Source organism: Phyllostomus discolor, chromosome 6 (genome assembly GCF_004126475.2).
Source record: "Phyllostomus discolor isolate MPI-MPIP mPhyDis1 chromosome 6, mPhyDis1.pri.v3, whole genome shotgun sequence".
NCBI lineage: Eukaryota > Metazoa > Chordata > Mammalia > Chiroptera > Phyllostomidae > Phyllostomus > Phyllostomus discolor.
Genome location: NC_040908.2, coordinates 28,875,604 through 28,892,637, shown reverse-complemented (window position 1 = coordinate 28,892,637; position 17,034 = coordinate 28,875,604). Strand labels below are relative to the sequence as shown.

General features: G+C 49.6%; 1 protein-coding gene and 1 long non-coding RNA gene across 2 annotated transcripts in view; one reads left to right on the top strand and one right to left on the bottom strand.

Moving 5' to 3' along the window:
• The window catches only part of RHOQ (ras homolog family member Q), a 41,992-nt gene that overhangs the window by 17,059 nt on the left and 7,899 nt on the right, over window positions 1–17,034 (bottom strand). The gene's annotated exons all lie outside the window — the stretch shown is intronic.
• On the top strand, window positions 1,243–8,356 carry LOC118501082. The gene is made up of 4 exons (XR_004903655.1): window positions 1,243–1,256; window positions 1,732–1,805; window positions 3,731–3,733; window positions 8,342–8,356. It is a non-coding gene; the product is annotated as an uncharacterized LOC118501082 (long non-coding RNA).

Here is a 17,034-nt window from a genome sequence, read left to right as displayed (position 1 = left end):
GAGGCACCGAGTCAGGCATTCAACAAGCTGAGACAACAGTGACCACAAATACAAACTGGGACACATGCGATGAAGGAGAAGAGCCAGGTACTCGGAGAAAGACTCTCCAGGATGACCCGCTGGAGGGAGTGACATCTCACCTGAGATCTGAAGGAAGGTTTAGGGAGCCAGATACAGGACAGTGTGGGCAGTAGCCCTGAGGCAGAAAGCCCTGGCAGGTACTGGGAAAAGGCCAGGTGACAAGGTGGGGTCGGAGAACTATCCACCCTGTATCATCAGAGCCCACTGCACTGGGAAGTCAGTAAAACGTTGAGAAAAGGGAGTCATGTTATTTTTTTTAAGGCCATTCGGGCTGCTTTGTGGAGAATGAATCAGAGGTGGGCAGGCGTACAGGAGAGAGTACTGCAATAACTCAGGTGACAGAAGAGGGTGGCTGGGATTGAGTGGCAGCAGTTGACAGCTAGAGAATCGGTGGATTCTGGACACATTCTGGAAGGAAACTCGGGCTTGCACGGTGGACTGGCTGTGTGGCTAGAGGGCAGGGGGGTCTCTAGAATAATCCAGGTTTCATCCTGTGCAGCCGCAGGATCCAGTCCTCACAGAAAGATGAGGAAGACTGAGGGTGGGGAAGCCCATTAGGGAGAAAATTCAAGAGGCCAATTTTGGTCACGTTAAGCTTGAGATGTTGAGAAAACTGTCAGAACAGTGTACCTGAAGGAGCTCTCTGCCTCTTGCATTCCAGACCCCGCTCCAGACGCCTCCTTTGGTCTCAACTAGATGCATCTCAGACTCAACGCTTCCGAACTAGCCTCATTTGCTCCCCCTCCGATCTGCAGCTCCTCCTGTGCTCACCATCTCAGTAAAGGATGTCAGGCTCAAGGTCCTCGATGTCCACCGCAAACCCAGCAAATCAGTCAGCTGCCCAGCCCGTCTCACTGTCCTTTGCCTCTCCACACTTCCACACCTGCGCAGCTCCTGCCCACCTTTCAGGCTCTGGTCTAGAAATCTCTTCATCCAACAAATCCACTCTGATTAAGCAGTGCTAGGTACTTCTGTAACACCTGGGGCTTTTCCTGTCATTCCCTTTCTTCCGCTGTAATAAGTTTGCCTCTTTTCTTATCTGACTTCTCCACAGGACTCCCTGAAAGCAGGGGACTGTTCTTCAAAGTCTGGCTTACAGTAACAGCGTACTATCTTGCTGAGTGGATGTGGGGAGCATGTGGAAAGGTGAAATTGGAAAGGTCAACTGCAGCCAGGTCACAGCCGGCTGGCACGGGGCTGGCCCGCACCGCACCTCTTCTCCAGCTCCAGAGCTGGAGAAGGTGAATCAAGAATCCGACTTCTCCAGTAACAGTCTGATTTCTCAGGTTGCCATCACCACATTCAGCCAAAAATAAAACTGCAGCCTGTGATCAGGGCTGTTCTGTGGTGCACTGATGGGTCCGACCCTCCCGCCTGCGTAATGAGAGCTCCAAAGAGAAGAGCCTCAGACTGGGTAATACTTTAGATGGGGGAACTCCAGAGTTAAAGATGTTAGCTGTAGGTAGAGTTGACAGGCAAGTGGTTCATGCAACTGAAACTCATGACCTATGTGACTAGCAATTCCACCTTCGCTCCCCAGGGTTCTGCCAGCGACTGAGATGGCCTCTGAGCCGCTGTGTTCCCGGGAGGGACAGCAGATACAGAATCGGTGATCAGTAGATAAGGAAATCCTAGGGAAAATCTCCGCAGACTGCAACTCTTACCTGATTAACCTTCTTCCAAACCCCTTACCTACCCTTTTCTTCTCCTTATAAAAAGGTCGGGTTGAGACGTTAAGAGAGTTTTTAGGGTACATCACCTGCCACCTTCTCAGATCACCGGCATCTGAATAAAGCGCCCATAAAGATTCAATCCTTGTCTCTGCTAATGGGTTCTGGGAGTGATAGGCTGCACAAACACCAACTCTTCCGCTTGTGCTTTCAGCATTTTAGTCCCTGCCACTACTTTCCACCACGGCCTCTCATTCACTGTCTCGATACCCATTTTACCTAGGCGTGAGGGGTGTCACTGACTGTGTACTGAGCATCCTTCTCCTACTTCCTTCTTCCCAAAACTGTTGAGGACCCACTTCTTCATCCAGACACCTGCCCCTGGGGACCCTGATCCCATATTTAGGCAGGCTAAAAGAATTCCTGGTTGGATTAATCTCATCACAGAGTTTCGTTCCCTATCCCCTGGCCACAGTCACTGGTTCTAAGATGAGCACATGACTTAGTAAGTGCACTCAGTTCTGATTACCCAAGGTGGCTCCTCACGCACCCCTTTCTCCTGCTATTCCTCTTCATTCTCTCTCTCTCTCTCTCTCTCTCTCTCTCTCTCTCCCTCTCTCTCTCCCTCTCTCTCTCTCTTCCTCCCTCCCTCCACCTCTCACTCAGCATATAGTTGCTATTCACAGGGCCCCATCTCTGCAGCTCATGAAGACTGTTCAGGGACCCCCTCTGTACCAGCCAGTGCTGTAGTCTCTGTATCACACTGGAGTAGAGACCACTCAGGACCAGCTATTTCGAGGGAGGCCTGTGTAATAACCAGGCTTCACACTTCCACGGGAGCAGCCCTCTCACCCTTTCCAACACTTGGGCTACTGAGGACCTTTGGTCATTGTGAATGCAGGTCACCTGGGCTTCCCATGGTGGGGGCAACGGTGGGGCCAGGGAAGGGGAACAGTCAACACAGGACTGTGAGTAATGGATGGGCCAAATCCACAGGTAACACCATTCTCCTTGACTATGAACGAACACTTGCCCTCTCTGCCTCCGAGGCTGGGGAAGAGGCTTGCGAAGACTGAAGTCTCTTACTAGCCTTTTAAAATACCAAGAAGGCGAGCAGCCATGCAGTGAGAAAAGAAAGGAACTCCACCCTGAGTGAGCCTGAAATGCTGGTTGTCCCGTGCCCAGACAAGGCAGCAAGCCACGTGGCAGGGTTAAACCATGCTTACTAACCCATTTGGGATGTGAGCACTTAAACCACACTCCTTGGCCAAACACAAAGTAAAATCTTCCATCTGAGGATGAGGAAGGCGTCTTGGCAGGCAGGCAAAATGAGGATGACCTAATGTAGTTCACAAATGCGCTTCCACAGAACAGGCCCTTCAAAAAATACAGTTTTTAATGGGGTGATGAAAATGTTTTAGAACTCAGCTGAGGCAGGGGTTGTGCCACACTGTGAATGTACTCAACGCCACTGAACCGTACACTTCAAAATGGTTACTTGATGTTGTGTGAATTTCACCTTATTTTAAAAAACATACAGGACCACGAGTGTGCAAAGCTGGAACCTTGAAAGTACTCACACGCACACATACACACAGAATAACAGGTTTCTTTGAAATTCAGAGAGGTATGGCACGCAACAGAAATGCCTGCAGGCCGTCCCTGGAACCCAGCACACCAGCTCCTCGGGACCTGCGTGAATCCTCCCGGCACGCTTCCCCGTAGCCGGGCACTCGAGCTCAGCTCATCCTCCTTCGTGCCTGTTTTATACCCCCTTCTGCCTGTTCTGCATTTCTTCCTTCATCTTCTCCCCACCAGCTGGCCCTCTTGGACTCCAGGAGGCTCCCCGCAGAGCTCCTCCAGGCCTAGAGCAACTAACCACATCACAGCCTATAGCCTTACTGACCTCAAAGCTCTGAGAACACCCCGCTCCTGCTCTCACACGACCCCCAACGATCCCACTGAACCTTCACCATCAGCCTGTGAGATGGGGCAGCTCCCACGTTCCTGGTGAAGAAACCCAGGCCCCAAGAAGAAGCTCATCGCTTGTCCCAAATCACAGGAGAGGGCGCTGGAAGTGAGGCGGGAATACAGTTCTCCTAACAACTAGTGCAGGACCCGCCTGGCCCCTCTGTTTTCACCAGGCAGTGGACCACAGGTTTTGGACACAGACCTTTCAGTCTTTGAATCACAGGCTTATTAGCTATGCTGCCTAGTATTTTCTGTTTCCTTTAGCTATGAAATAAATGACTAATGGATGTTCCTCTTCCGCTGTTGGGAAGGTTAAACGAGCTAAGGCATGAACGGCACTTAGCGTGTGTGGTGGCTGCCAGCTGCCGGCCGCACCCAGTTAGCCGTCCTTCTGCACTGAGTTTCAGCAGGTTTGGGGCAGAGGAATAAATGGGCAGGAAGTGAAGACTGAGGGTGAAATCAGCTTCGTGAAAAACACACTAAGTTTTGCTGGCTTAATAAGTGCTTATGTTTATTTCTATGGTAGACAAGGACTGAAGTCTGGTATTTGAGTCAAATACCTGAATATAATTAAACCAATACAGCTCAAATATGTTTTGTTTTGTTTTGTTTTACACCAAACAACAGTTATTGAGACCTAGGAAGTTTAACAGTCAAGATGCAGAGGGACTGAATGTGGCCACAGTGCCCACGCATGCTCGCGCTGCAGACAGCCACAAGCAGTTTTCAGTGGCCACCGGGACAGTGCTAGTGAGACCACGTCCACACCAGCATCCTCTGTGTTCCAAGCTCAGCCAACCCAGGATGCAGACTTCCCACCGTGAAGAACCTGGTTAGGGAGGCCGGGCATACAAAGTGAACCAAGAGCCGGGACCACACGATCATAGAGAAGCAACACTACAGGCAGACGAGAAAACTAGCACTAACAACAAAATTTGATAGCAAAAGCACCTAATAAAGGTCGTTCCAGTGGTTCCAAGAGTTTCTGTATCCTCATAAACTCCCTGGAGGCAGCACTGGGACAGGCACTGTCATCCCGCCCTCTGGGACAGTGTGGGCTGCAGCCGAGCCCAGGGCAACTGGGTGAAATGATGGCAAAACTATCCCTGGGGCAGGTGGGCGGGTCAGGAGCAGAGCAGGAGTCCTTTTCAAGCTCTGAGGTGTGGCCCCTGCGGTCTGACCACATTGCACAGGAACCCACGAGGCTCCAGCTCTTGGCCCTGCCCTGTGTCACCCACTGTGGTGAGTCCAGCTGTTGGGTCAACCCCTCTACTGAGTCTGTGTTACGTGCTGCCTGGGAAGCCAAACAGCACACAGCTCCTTCAGAGAGCAGCCAGCTTAGATAAGCAAGCCGGTAAAAGCCTGGCAGCAGGAGGCAGTCACTGGAATGACGGGTTGAGATCTGGAGCCAGAGGCCTGGTCAGAGGTCCAGCGTTGCCTCTCACGGGCTGTGCAGGCTGTGCATATATCTCAGCATATCTCTGAGTCTGTTTTCTCACCCATTTAAAAAAACAGAGGAGAAAGGGTAGGACAATATCTCCTACCTCACAAGGTTGCAGTTTGGATTAAGTGGCATAAACAGGTCCAGAGAAGGCCTCAAATGTAGGCACAAAATTAATGACAAGAGACACTTACATTAAATGCCACAGGAATTCTGGTCCAGCTTTGCAGGACTAGAAAAGGCTGCATGAAACACCGTGTCCTACCTGGGGCCCCTCCCCGTCCTGCACCCAAACACACGCCATCTCTTTACCTAGGAACACCGTCCAGACCCTCCCCTGACCGCCACCAGGGCTGAACGTGCTCCTTCCAGCTTCCCGCTGTCACTGACACTTGTAGATACAGTTAATAGGTCTAGGAGAACTACCGTAAGATCACCTAATAATTTGACATGAGGCCACATTTTGAGAATTAAGTTAACGAAAGTCGAACTGTAATAGTTACTAGTCATCTGTAGTGTGGGCCACACTGAGCTGACGGAGACAACCCAACACCCCCAGACCCATCAAGGTGACTGGAGTGTAACTGAAGAAAGCTGCAACCCAATGGGTATGTTTCGGCCTGTCTGAGAAAGAATAACTAAAAAGCCAGCGTCTATCCGGCCTCTACACAGACTCTAGCAAAGGCGAGATTGCAGAATGAGAATATTAACACCTCTCCAGCCCTGCCCACGGCAGGATGCCTGGCTGGTGGGCACGCACATCCTGGTCTCTGGAAAGCATGCTCTCGTGAAACGGAAAGTTCATCAAGTGGCTTCAGGACCCAGAAGAAGAACAAATCTCCCTAAGATTTCTAATCCCTTTTGCTACAAAGCCTCAATCCCAAACAAGCATCTTATGAAAACATTTTTTTAGGGACCCTGATGCTAAGGAAAGGAACACAGGATAGCACGTACCGGAAAGGATGTCTGTCACTGTGGCTTTATTTTTTGTATCTATGGCTTCTGATTATTTAAAAAATGGGGAAGACTTCAGTTAAATCTCAGCTGACTGAACATAGGCACTTATCTCTGATACCTCCAAAATTCTCTAACAGGTACAGTAATTTTTAAAAAGGCATAAAGTCGCAAGAACCAAGCAAACAGGAAAGGAGACAACAGCAACAGGATTTTAGAAGCCTGAAGACAAAAGACCGAGTTGGAAGTGATTGAGCAGACCCAGGGAACCAAATCTGGGGTCAGCAGAGACAGGGGCTGGGAGAGGAAAAAAGCACCTCTTTCTGCACAACAGAGCCCCCCAAAGGTGTAGGGACTGAAGCAGTGTGATCTGCAGCTGAGCTGAAGGTGGAGCCACACACAGGAGGTGGGCTGAGGTAGGATGCAGCCTAACCCCAGATCCCTCTCCCTGACACGGTGAACATTCTCCCCAGCCCTGATGGCAGGCAGAGGATACTGACGGGAGGGCGTCAGGCCCAGTTAACACACCAAACACACAAGGCCAGGGAGCACACTGAGACTGAGACGCCCGCCCTGCTTCCCCCAGTCACCTCCCAGAGCACCAGCAGCCCACCCAGCAGGAACCTCCCAGGCAGGGGAGTGGAAGATTCTTTTCTGGGGAACATAACCAGCCCGAGAGGAAAGACCAAAGTCAAGCATTGCAGCTTCCCCAGGCAAGGCCCAGACACAGCGTCCTACAGCCGTGGTTGTCTGTGGAGGGAGTGAGGGGTGATGCTGACCACAGGGACATTTGGCAATGTCTGGAGATATTTTTGAATGTCATGACTAGGGTAGGGCTGCTGCAGGCATCACATGGGTAGAGGCCAATGTTGCTACTGAACATCTTGCAGTGCACAGGACCACTCCCACAACAAAGAACTGTCCAGCCCAAAATATCAGTGATGCCGACTGAGGCCACCTCAGCCAGAGTCAGCCAGCCCCACTCCTACACCAAGCCTCCCACACGCTCCATGACACTCCCGTAAGTATGAGTAAACACTTAAGGAACCACCACAAAAGACACAGGGTAAAGGAGAGACTCCACAGCGAAACATGAGCTTCAAAAAACTATCATTAATATCTTCGGAGAAATTAGAGAAGACATTCAGTCAAGAAGCAAGCCAAACCAAACTGAGAACATCCTAAAGGAAAAAGGAAAGAAACATCCTGAGAACAGAAAAAGCCTTTTGAATGTTAAAAATAGAACCATCCTAAAAAAAGTAATAGAAGGAGTAAATGGTAAAAGTGAGGACTTCCCCGCAAAACAGAGCAAAAGACACAGAGAGAGCAAATACAATGTGGGGCAAAAGTGGGTTTATAGTTGTGAGTACATGAAACAGTTTAATCTTGATTATTATTTATTAGTTATTCTATTATTTTCCATATGAACAACTGTAAACTTACTTTTGCCCCACCATGTACAAGGAAATTAGAGGACCATCCCAAGAACTGCAACATCTAAATACTATGAGTTCTAGTGTAATAGAAGAGATTAACTGGACGTGAAGAAATCAAAGAACTAAACCAAGAAAACATCTCAGAACTGAAGGGCAGGAGTTTCTAGATTGACAGGGCCCAGTAAGCTACCCCAAAGTCCATGACCGTGAAATCTCCAAGGTGACATGGTGACCCCCACAGTTTCCAGCGAGGACAGCCAGGCCCCTGACACAGAGCCCAGGGCCAAAGCGACGTTGGACCTCAAAAAAGCAGAAATGGGAGCTAGAAGACAATGGAGACTTCTCTTCCAAGTTCTGAAGGAAAACAGTGATTTCGGATCTATTTGCAAACTGTTAATGGGGTATCAAGGAAAGGAAAACATTTTCAAACATAGTAGCTGCCAAAAAGTTTGGCCTCCTGTGCGCCTCTTCTCAGGAAATTAATAAAATGTATGCTCCACCAAAATGAAGACAAGAAGACATAAAAACGTCCAAAACAGGGCTCTCACGTGAGAGGGAGAGAGCCAAAGGGAGTTCCAATAAGGGAAGGGAACCCCAGGGTGGCAGCCGGCACCCAAGAGGCGACCAGCCCCCAAGGAGCAGATCCGACTCAGGAAGGATGGATGTCTGTTACCGAACAACAAGGGGGGGCGCACGGGTGATATACTATTACCAAAAGGAACCCACCAGGTTCGTTATGTCCGCCGCCAGAGGAAAGACATCTCTCAATGCCAGAGATTCGTGAAAAGGAAATGAAATGTTTATTTAATGCTATACAAACTTAAAGTAGTGACCCAATGTCTTCATCAAAATCCCAAAGTCCTTAAAACACCCACAAACACACACAGTCCTTCCTTCCCCCTTTGCTCAGTCCAGAGTACCGTATCTCAGGAAAAGAAACAGCAGTCCGTGGCTCAGGCAGCCCCCGGTTCTTCCCAGTAATCTGTCTTGGCTAGGGAACCTCCCTGGGTTCCCAGCACCCTCAGCTGTGTTGCCGAGATCTCTGCTAAAGCCGAGCGGTGGTTCCCCCTTCTAAAGCTGGGGTCTCCACAGTGGCAAAGCCACGTGGTCCTCCCTGCACAATGGCTGCAGGAGTCTCCCCTCAGCCAAAACCACATGGTTCTGCCTCCAATGGCTGCCGCATCTGGGTTTAAATCCCCATGCCCATCCTCTTCTGCAGCCCCATTTCCAACTCCTCCCACAATTGGATACACTTGCCAGCACTCTCATATCCTTCCAGCTTTACTGGGCTGCCATTGTGAGGTTAGGCAGGCATGGCCCTATGTGCCGGAGCCAATCTTCTCCAAGCTCCCACGCTGGCCAGGGGACCTGTCCCCCAGTTACATCTTGGTGAGGAAGTTACTTCCATTCCCCTGGCTCAGAGCATGGCCACAGCTATTTAACATATCTATGTAACCAGTTAAAGTTTATAGATATGTTAAATGACCACGCCAGAGGTTAGCTGCAAGGCTGTTGCTATGCAAAACAGCTCTCAATGGCCCTGCTCCATTTGTCCCTTCCTCCAACCCACACCTGTAGGGGGGCGGTGGTGAGGACATTCTAATATTTCCTGGACACCTTGAGTTCTGGACCCATTTCAAATCCCTATTTGGGGCCCCCCTCTTGGCTGCACCCGGTTACAATAGAATACCTGAATGTTGGGTCACATACAAAGGATAAACTTTTTAAATAATCAAATGGCAGTAGAGGATTAAAATATATATATAACCGCTGATCAAATTACAATGTAGCTCCTGGGAAAAAGTGGACAGGAAGTGGAGAGTAGGTGTGAAACCCCATCATGCATGGTTTAAAATCAACAGAGGGTATTTTTTTTTACCTAAATAAACAGCTAAGAATTGAACGTGGTGGCCTCAGGGGAGTGAGAAATGGCTTTACTGTAGGGGAAATGGAGAGGGATCTTTTGTTTCTTCATAACAGGATCTTATAAAGTTGTTGACTCTTTAAGCCATCTGCACGTATAACTTTAATAAAAATAACTTTTTTTACTCTTACCCAAGGAGATGCTTATTGATTTTAGAGAGAGGGAAAGAGAAGGGGAGAGAGAGAGGGAGGGAAACACTGACGCAAGAGAGAAACACAGACTGGTTGCCTCTCGTTTGCACCCAGACCAGGGACCAAACCCACAACCTAGGCATGCGCTCTTGACTGGGAATCGAACCCACAACCGTTCAGTTTACTGACAATGCTCCAACCAACTGAGCCACACTGGCCAGAGCTAAAATAACTTTTTTATTAAATTGGAGGGCCCTAGCTGGTGTGGCTCAGTTGGATGGAGTGTCTTTGTATGGTCAAAAGGCTGCAGGTTAGATCCTTGGTCAGAGCACATACCTAGGTTGTGGCGTGGTCCCCAGTAAAGGCAGGTACGGGAGGCAACCAGCTGATGCATCTCTCTTGCATTAATGTTTCTCTCTCTCCCTCTCTCTCTAAAAGGCAATGAAAAAAAAAAATGTCCTTGGGTAAGGATTGAGAAAACAAAAGTAAATAAATAAAATAAAATTGGAGGAAAAAAGAATAAAGTATAAAGAAGGAAATTGCTACAAATATTCAATATCATCACCTAGGGCTAACCACTTTAACATTTAGACAGTTTTGTTCCGATTTTTTCCTTGCACATTATATATACATATGCACGTTCTTTAAAGTTGTAATCATGCTATATATAGTTTTTATTCCTGCTTTTTTTACACTTAACACATCATTAGCCTTTTCACGTATCTTTAAATAGTTGTTGAAGGCAGTTTTTAATGGCTGTGATTATTGTAAGACACACCATGCTATCAGTTACCGAACCCCTTTCTACTATACATTAATGTGTTTATAATTTACCACTATTATAAATATTGCTGTGAGGACTACCACTTTACATAAATATTTGTATACTCTGAATGTTTTGGCATAAATTTAAAGAAATGGATCATCAAAATGTAAGGGTTTTTGCCAAATTAACCTCTGAGATGTTGTGATTTATAAGAAATACATATTTGGTTTGGATCCTGCTTTCCAGCACAGAGCTCCTAAAACCCCTGGAATCTCCTAAGTGACAAGAGCATGAAGACATGTCTTATTATGTTAGTGAGGTGACTTCTGGACCCCACCTGAGCACGGGACCCGTCCCAGGAGACCCAACCATGTGACCAGAGGGTGGGAACTGGAAGCCCCAGCTGCCCCCCACCACTTCCGGGGAGGGAGAAGGAAGAGGGCGGAGGTTGAATCAACTACCAATGGCCAATGATTCACTCAACTGTGCAACGGTTGCCTACAGAGAGGCCCCCACAGAAACCCAGAGGACAGGGGTTGGAGACGGCCAGGGTGGGGGGCTCGTGGAGCTGCTGGGAGACCAGCATGCACAGAGGCAGCCTGAAAGCTCCACGCCCCCTCCCACGCACCCTGTCCTATACAGCTCTGCATCTGGCTGCTCCTGAGCTAGGTCCTTTTACAGTAAACCTGTGATCTGGTAACATGTTTCTCTCAGTCCAGTGAGCTGCTGTAGCAAATTAACTGAATTGAACCCCTTGAGGAGGGAATCACAGGAAGCCGATTTATAACCAGTTGGTCAGAAGTACAGGTCACAACCTGGACTTGCAGTTGGCACCCAGAGTTGGCGGGGGTCCTTGGAACCTATCTGAACCAGGTTGGTCAGAAGCACAGGTAAACAGCCTGGACTTGAGGCTGGTGTCTGAAGTGGAAGAGGCGGGGAGGGCAGTAGGGAGAGTCTTGAATGACCCCTTAACCTGCAGAAGCTGATGCTATCTCTGGGTAGGTAGTGTCAGATTTTGGTTGAATTCCTGGAGAACCCTGCTGGTGTCTGCCTATTGTGTGAGTAGGGGACATCCCCTCCCCCAACACACTGAAACTGAGTCTTATGATCCTCCAAAGAACCTCCAAATGGTTGGTGTCCAATTTTACTTCAGCAACGGTACACAGAGCATTCACTTCCCTAACTCCTGGGTAAGTTTTTTTTCCATCTTGTCCAATCGGACATGTGAAAAAAAAAAAAGTTTTTAGTTGCATGCCTTTGCATATCGTGTGTTCACTGGCTATTTGCTTTTCTTCTTTTGTGAGCTTTTGGTTTATGTCTTGTGTTCATTTTTCCACTGACACCACAGGGTGAGCTAATCCTTTGGCAACCTGATTTATATCTGGATCTTTATGGATCAACACAGATCAGACCTGCAGCCTGAGGGGCCCGTGAGTGCCTCAGGAAAACCGAGTTTCCGAATGGAGGCGGCCCTGGTGAGACCCGGCCCATCTTCTGTGAGGCTCTGGGCTAGCGGCCCGGCAGCTGGGCGCCTTCCTGACACTCCTCACACTTCCCCATTGTCACCTTCTCCTAGCATGTGCCATGTTCTACTTGCATTTTGGCCATCAGTATCTATCTTCCCCTCCCACTGGACTCTGAACTCCTCCCACAGGGGAAGAACCCTATCTGAAGGATCCTCGTGTTCCTCACTCCCTTCGCCTGATACTCGCGAATTCGGTAAATGAAGACATAAGGATGGGGAGGGAGGGAGGAGAGACTACGGACAGAGGCACAGAGAAAACCAGGACACTGGGAGGGTGGCGGGGAGACCGCCCCCACCCCACCGAAGGCCCGGTGAGAACAGCACCAGATGTGCGCACCCAGCAGACCCTGGCGCTCTGCCTCACAACCTAGAACGTGGTTCCCAGAGCCTGGGGGTAAACTGTCCCTGTAATAAAGGCTGACAAAAGAGCAGAAAAGGGAAAGACAAGGATTATTCAACCATAAAAAGAAATGAAATATGATACATCCTACAACACAGGTGAACCTCAAAAACATTATGCTAAGTGAAAGAAGCCAGACACAAAAGGTCACTTATTGCATGATTCCATTTCAATGAAATGTCCAGAACAGGCAAGTCCACAGAGACGGGAAACAGATTAGTGGTTGCTAGGAGTTGGGGGGAAGGGAGAATACAGTGATTGCTAGCGAGGTACAGGGTTTCTTTAGGGGGTGATGAAAACCTTCTGGAATAAAATAGTGTTGATGGTTGTGCAACTCTGAATATATAAAATCCACTGAATGTGAGTTATATCTCAATTTTTTTTAAAAAAAAGCAATAGGAATAAACCTGTACATTGAAGAGTTTGGTCCACCAGGAATTCTGAGGAATCGCTTTCTTCATTAGCACCAGGCTCCCTAGGCGCAGCTGCCCCACCCTGGCCTGGCTTCCACACTGGCCTGGCAAGGCAGGCAGCAGGATGGCAGGGCCCCCAGGGTGGCCGGCAGCAGCCGGGTCTCCCCTGCAGTCAAGGCAGAGCTGAGTGGGTCATTAGCCCGTTCTTTCTCCGCTCCCTCTTTCCCTTCCTTCCAACAGAGGGCCACCGCACACCCTGGAGGGATACCTGAGATCACACAGGCGGAAGGATTCCTAAAAACCGGGACTTGCTGGAGAACAATACACACCCTGGCCAATATTTTATCCAAACAGAGCTGGCAGCCTTTCCAAGAAACCAGTTCTACTGTGCTTAAACGAGCAATGCATTAAAATGACCCCGTATAACCTGATTTTAAAGACTTTCGGTAATGTCCAGACAGACCCAAATTTCCTTCAAAGTGGGCTGATAAGAAAATCAGTGTGGAGGTGATGTAACATCATGGCCAAGGTTCTTTCCATAATAATTTTTCTGAAACATTCCCCTAAATCCAACACATACCTGCTTTCTTACAGGGTGGGTGGGGGGCGGGGCAAACCTTGTGCTAAGTCTGGGTGCTGAGTATAGATTTACATGTGAATAGAACCAAATGCTTAGACTACAACCAACAGACAATTTGTCCAGTTGAAACTGAAGGAAAGAGTTCAACCTCCAGCGGGCTGGAGTCACTGAGGAGGAGGGCACAGGGTGCCTCAGCCCCAAAAGGCCTTCTGGCTTTCTGCAGCTGGATGAAGACCAGGAGCCACCTCCCGCCACCCCATCCCTTCAGGGCAAGGACCCCACTGGGTACCCCCTAAGGTAGTAAATGTAAGCCCCAAACCAGCTTGCTGGGGAAGACTGCCCTTTGAAAATGAAGCCGGGATAAATGGAATTTTAATTGAACTGGACAATCAGGATTAAATGCTCTTTCTCAGCAGTGGCTCTTAAAGGGAGCACACTTTGAGCCAACTCATTTGTAATCCCAACCATTATGCCATTTGAAAAAGGATGGCTTTTGTACACCGGAACAGTTTTGGTGGCCGAGGGCAGACAGAGGGTGGGAAGGAGAAAGAGAAGGAGAGAGGGCAGAGAGATAGAGAGGGGAAGGGAGGAGGACGGAAGGAAGAAAGAACGTTTAAGTGTGGTGTGTGTGTGTGCGCGCTTGTGTGCAGGAGAACGGAGGCACGAAGGAGGAGCACACTGACACAGAAAGCTTAGGTCAGCCGGAGAAGCAATTACTGCCAAGAAGGGTGTCTGAGCAACAGCCCTTCCCCCCACCTTTCCTGGGGACCTGCCTGGGCAGTGTTAGTACAAAAGGACCTCATCACCCATTTGTTGTTTTGGAACTAATTTAGCACTAACCACACTGGCATCCTCCTCGGGAGGGCAGGCCTGTCACCACCCAGAGTGCTAACCTCAGCCACAGTGAACTGGGCAGGGCCCCAGCCCCGCTCAGTCTGGCCGCTTCATGTACAGGAGAGAAAATGGCTCATCAAAGAACGCCCATGGAACCTACTGTGTGCACAGCCCTGGGCCAGATGGCGTCCCAGGGGAGCTAAGGGAGGCTTGGAAAGTTCTGCCTCTGCTTTTTCCTGAGCGTGCCTTGGCCCCATCTCCACCAGGAGAGGGAGGAAGGCAGCACCAGTGGCTGAATGTGTCAATTCACTGCAACAAATACGGAGTCACAGCCAAGTGTAAAGAACGAGAAAGGAGGCGTGTTTGCTGGGGCAGGCGTTAAAAATGAATGAATCATGCACTCCAGGGGCACTGTGTCCAGTAAGGGTGCCTGTGTGTGTGTGTGTGTGTGTGTGTGTTGCAGGAAGGGGGAGGGGAGGTGGCTTGCTAAGGGGAGGCACACAAGTCCACAAACACTCATTAAACCCTCTCTGTGGCTCTGACATTTCCGCCTGCATCAGAACCACCTGCAGGGCTCACTGTAAGAGAGATGTCTCCAAGTATCCAATTCAGGTCTGGGGTGGAGCCCGAGAATTCTGATTTCTAAGTGTTCTGGAGATACATGCTGGTTCGAGTCACACATCTGACACGCACCCAGTGCAGAAATCAAACTCTTCTTAAGTATCTGGTATATGTAAGAATTCAGTCTGAGCAACTTTCTCCACCAAAAATCGACCTGGAGAACCCCATGGTCACCTCAGCTCTTAGGACCAGTTCAGCTCCTTGGAGGGACAGAACCAGGCCTCCTCTGTGTCCCCAGTGACAGGCATGCACCTGCCTCCCTCCCATCGCTCACCATCACTACTGGCCCCTTGTGAACTGTGAGCTCCTGGGGGCAGGGCCTGTGCCTGACTGGTCCTGTAAGCCCTGCCCCTGGCTCAGGTCTCAGCCCTGATGGGGTGCTCGGGGAATGTGTTTGCTGACTGACTGCATGAATGTTTCTGTCTAGTCCCGACAGCCCACCCAGGCAGGAGGATATGGGCGCTCATGCAGAGGTGGTGCCAATGGGGACAGCCCACAGTGACAAGCAAAATGAGTAGCAGGTGACAGAAAAAATTTCGTGTGTATTCAGGGCATAGTCAAACGGAAGAGGGACAAACAGATTGGAAATGGCAGTTTTCACCTGAATAAGAAAATTCTAAGAGGGAAGAAAGGGCTGGGGCAGCTGCTCGGGACAGCAAAGACACCTGCCATCTGCAGGCCAAAGCTGTCCTGCTGGGTGGCCCCCAAAAAGCAAGCTAATGTGAGTCAAGGTTGGCAGACAGAGCAGGGGTGAGGGGCGGCAAGGAACGCCTGTCACCTGAGCCTGGGAAGAGACAGCTCCCGTCACCACAGAAGAGTCCCTGTTCCTCCTTCCTGGGAGGAGGCGGCACCTGCACACACATGGCACTGAGCTCCTCCCGCACCCTCACCAGCAATGCGGCCACCCAGGCACGTCTCTTTTTAAGCAGGAGTCGGGGCTAATGAACAAACTGACAAAACACCCTTACATTCCCAGGTGGGCAGGGTGGGGGGGAAATGCATGTTTTTACGGAGACATTTTAGAAGTGGCCCCTACTGTCCCATCTGGAGCTGCCACTCCACCAACTCTTCTGTCCGGAAACGCAATGCTCTTTTCACATGAAATATTGGACGACAGGGTATCTGTGATGAAAGGAGACACTTAACACTGTCGAGCTGCTTGGCGGGAATAATTAACATAAAGAAACAGGGACTGGAGGGGACAGCCTGCCCTGTAAATCTGGTGTTGCCTTTTCCCAGATGTGTGGCCTGGAAGGAATCCCTGAGTCTCGCAAAACCTATGCAGGGAGGCGACCGTTTGCTTCCTTTAGTTTTGCAGCAGGTGAGAAGCCCCAAGTGCAACATGCTTTGTTCTCTAAAAATGTTACTTGATGACCAGTGAGTTATTATTAAACCCCAAGTTCTCACCTGAGGCCAGGAAGGGCTGGCAAGTCGGGGGTTGGCTGGTTCGCTGCTCCCACCAGTCACTCAAAAGGAAAACAGTGACAAATGACATTGGGCCCCTTCCCTCACTTTTTGTTCTTCTGTTCAAATCAACAAGCGACACAGCACCAGATTAATATCTCCTAATTACTAAGTTGTCAGTTACTGGGTGAAAAACTCCTTAATTTAGTTATCAACCCCACTCCACATATTGACACTGATAACAGGGGTCTGAGATTCATAAAAAGATACATTTGGGACACCCCATGCCTGCATGCCCCACGCTGCTCTGCGCCACCCAGGGTATGAGCTCCCCCGACCCTCTGCCTGGTGTGACCTCATTTAGTTCAATGACCCCAAGCTCTCACTTGGTGATACGGAGAAAAGATGTTATGTGTTCAGCACACAGTGGGTGGGATGGGGGAACCACAGGTGAAGTGACTGAGGTTGGTTCCAGTCAGAAGGAACGACCTGAGTCCAGGGCTATCTGTCACAGGCCCCGCCCATCAATCTTAAGCCTGGGAAAATCCGTTACCTGACAGCTGAGAAGCTCTGATTGGATCTGATGACTGCAACGTAATCACCACTACACAAGTAAGGAAACTGAGGTTTCGAGAGGTCAACCTCCTGGCTGGGAAGTGGGCCCTGGCAGTACAGTGTGGGACCCCACAGAGATAGGTAACCAGGATATCCTACTGCTTCTCATCTCTTCCTGAAAGGTTAGATCTCCCAGAAAGCTCACCCCGGCCCCCTCTTCCTAGTTGGAACCGTTCTCGAACGGGTTTCACATAATGAGCTTTTCCAGTTTGCTAGGTGGACCCTTCTGCAATCTGATCCCCCCTTCCTTCTCCCACAGAAGGTCACA